The sequence below is a fragment of the Bison bison genome, unplaced genomic scaffold (assembly GCF_000754665.1).
Source record: "Bison bison bison isolate TAMUID 2011002044 unplaced genomic scaffold, Bison_UMD1.0 scf7180017864475, whole genome shotgun sequence".
NCBI lineage: Eukaryota > Metazoa > Chordata > Mammalia > Artiodactyla > Bovidae > Bison > Bison bison.
In genome coordinates this window covers 3,637,387-3,641,050 of record NW_011495036.1, presented here as the reverse complement: position 1 = coordinate 3,641,050, position 3,664 = coordinate 3,637,387, and positions in this window count along the sequence as shown.

Below are 3,664 nucleotides of genomic sequence, written 5' to 3'. Positions count from 1 at the left end.
GGGGACAGGGGCTGGGGAGCCTGAAGCGGAGTGGGGGTGAAGGGACACGGGGACCGGGGCGAGCCAGATGGGGACCTGGGCGCTGGGGGCTGGAGTCTGGGGACTCCCGGGGAGAGGGGCACGGGGACCCGGGCTGTGGGGATGCGCCGAAGGACCCGGGAGCCGGGTGCGCTGGGACTCCAGGGGCCAGGGATCCGGGCGCTGGGGGCTAGGGGCCCGGGGACGCCCGGGGACGCCCGGGGACCGTGAGCGTGGAGATTCGGGAGGTTTGGGACCGCTGGGAGTCAGGGAAGGGGAATGAGGATGCGTGGGGCAAGGGGACTGGGGGTTCCGGTGGGAACAGGGGCTGGAGGAGCGAGAGCAAGGCGGAGGCGCAGGGGCACGGGGACTATGAGGGCTGGGGATTCCAGTGGGAGGCAGGGATGGGGGGGCGGGACGACAGGGGACAGTGAACAGGAAAATGGCAGGAGGCCTGGGATGGCTCAGGGTGGGGAGCTTGTGGGCGCCAGGGAGGGGGTGATGGGGCTCGGGTCGTTGGTGGGGACCGGGAGCAAGCCATGGCAGACGATCAGAGAAAGGAGGCGGAGCCCGAGATGCCTGGAGCCCCCAGGGTTTGGGTTGGCCCTGTGGGGAACCCTGGCAATCCTGGGCTGACCTCCTCAAGGCAGGGGCTACCGCTTGTGTCTGGACCTCAGCGAGGACAGGGGAGGACTCAAAGTGATTGGGTTGCAGAAAGGGGTTTGTACTAACAGGTGGCTGTAGGGACCTGGTTCAAACCTACACCCCAGGTGAGATGGGGTCTGACCTCACAGATGGAGTCAGGCCTCAGTTCAGTTCAGTCACTCAGGCGTGTCTAACTCCTTGGGACCCCATGGACTGCAGCACACAAGACCTCCCTGTTCATTGCCAACCCCCGGAGTTTACTCAGACTCATGGCCATTGAGTTGGTGATGCCACCCAACCATCTCATCCTCTGTTGTCCCCTTCTCCTCCTGCCTTCAATCTTTCCCAGCACCAGGGTCTTTTCCAGTGACTCAGTTCTTTGCATCAGGTGGCCAAAGTATTGGCGTTTCAGCTTCAGCATCAGTCCTCCAATGAATATTCAGGACTGATTTTCTTTAGGATGGACTGGTTGGATCTCCTTGCAGTCCAAGGGACCCTCAAGAGTCTTCTCCAACACCACAATTCAAAAGCAGCTATTTTTAGGTGCTAAGCTTTCTTTATAGTCCAACTCTCACATCCATACATGACCACTGGAGAAACCATAGCCTTGACTAGAGGGACCTTTGTGGGCAAAGTAATGTCTCTGCTTTTTATTGTGCTGTCTAAGTTGGTCCTAACTTTTCTTCCAAGGAGCAAGAGTCTTTTAATTTCATGGCTGCAGTCACCGTCTGCAGTGATTTTGGATCCCCCCAAAATAGTCTGACACTGTTTCCACTGTTTCCCCATCTATTCACCATGAAGTGACAGGACCGGATGCCATGATCTTAGTTTTCTGAATGTTGAGCTTTAAGCCAACTTTTTCACTCTCCTCTTTCACTTTCATCAAGAGGCTTTTTAGTTCTTCACTTTCTGCCATAAGGGTGGTGTCATCTGCATATCTGAGGTTATTGATATTTCTCCTGGCAATCTTGATTCCAGCTTGTGCTTCATCCAGCCTGGCATTTCACATTTTACTCTGCATATAAGTTAAATAAGCAGGGCATTCAGCTCTGGCTCCAGTCTACCAGGCTGCGGGATCTGGCCACCACCAAACCCCCATCCCACCCCCTCCGCCGAGCCTTAGAGCACATTCAGAAACCCTGTGTTGATGGCACTTCCTTCTTCAGGGGCATGTTTTCTGGGACTTGTCACTTCATTCCTGTATCCCCATCTTCTAGGAAAAGCCCTGACAGGTCGACTATTCTCAGGAAGTAGATGTTGAAAAAGGAATGACTTCACCTGAGCTTTACCTTCCACAACCTGAGCTTTACCTTCCACACTCTAAGGGTGGGTTTAAAAATGACTCAGAGGTATAGTTTATTTATGGGCTTCCCTGGTGGCTCAGAAGGTAAAGAATCTGCCTGCAATGCAGGAAACCCGGGTTCGATTCCTGGGTCAGGAAGATCCCCTGGAGAAGGGAATGGTAACCCACTCCAGCATTCTTGGCTAGAGAATTCCATGGCCAGAGGAACCTGAAAGTCTATAGTCCATGGCATCACAAAGAGTCACACACCACTGAGCAACTAACACAACTATAGTTTATTTGGTACTTAGCAAGTGACACAGTGGTATGGAATTTGCCCTGCCGATGCAGGAGACGCGAGTGACTCGGGTTCCATATCTGGGTTGGGAAGATCCTCTGGAGGAGGAAAGGGCAACCTGCTCCAGTATTCTTGCCTGGGAAATCCCATGAAGAGAGGAGCCTGGTGGGCTGTAGCCCATGGGGTCTACAGAGTGTCAGACACAACTGATGGACTGAGTGTGCATATCAACTATTCTATACGTCGTGTATCAACTATACTTCAATTTCAAAAACAAAATAAACTGGAGGATCAGATAAGATTTACAAAGCCATTGCCTTCTCACTCAGGGTAAAGACCCAACTACCTGTCAGTATTGGATTAGGGAAGAAGAAATGTGCTGGTAGAAACTCAGGGTTCAAAAGTTACCACTATTTTGGGGTGTGGGGAGAACTTTAATGCTCAAGAGAAGAAAGGAGGGCAGGCCCATTCTGAAGTCACCTGTGTTTCCTACCCTCCTTCCCCTCAGAGATAAGTATGGTTAACAGTTTGGTATGTTTCTGACCAAGTGATGTGTCCAGGTAGGTTTGGGCTCTTAGGAAGTAACCTGGGGGTAATCTGGAAGAGGGGACAGAAAGGGGACCCAGCAGTGGCCGAGAAAGATGCTGGAGGTTTATTGCAGCGAAAAGACGGTGGGGGAGTGACCCAGGAGGTGCCGTTGCTCAGGACATCTTAGTGGACTGCTGTGGGGTGGGTCAGCAGGGCAGAGGGGCAGTGACCTCGTTCCTTGTTGTACTCCGGGAGCTTGCATTTGCTTGTCACAGTGGAGGGACTGGGCAAGTGTCTGTGGACTGGGTTTCCTACATCACATTTTATACCGCCTAGGTCCCCACAGTCCTTAGATGATGCAGTCCTGGGTGGAAGAGCATCCCTAGGTCTCTCTTCAGTCCTGCTGGAGGCTCACTGCTCCCCCAGCACCTGATGCCTTGTGAAGGCTCTGTCTTTGCTCAGGCTGGTGCCCATGGCTTCCCTCACTCACTCACCCACACCTGCTGCCTGGCAGGATCTGTGCCAGAGGCTGGGGCAGACCCGCCAAGGACTCAGACAGAGCCGCTGTTCTCTCTGGACTTACCCAAGACACCCGGAACTGCTCATCCAATGACATATCCAAGTTCCAATATCTCCTTTGTTTTATTTTAATCTTTTAATTGAAACCTTTAACTTATAAATTTTTTTAATTTTTAAGAAATTAAAACTCTTTTTCTTTTTGCCATGCTGCATGGCATATTGGGATCTCAGTTCCCCAACCAGGGATCAGACCTGTGCCCCCTGCAGGGAAAGTATCAGGTCTTAACTCCTGGACCACCAGGAAAGTCCCCAACAGCTCCCTTCTGGAAGAAGTCTTTCCAGCTCTTTAAGGCTGCTTCTGCTTCCCTCACCCG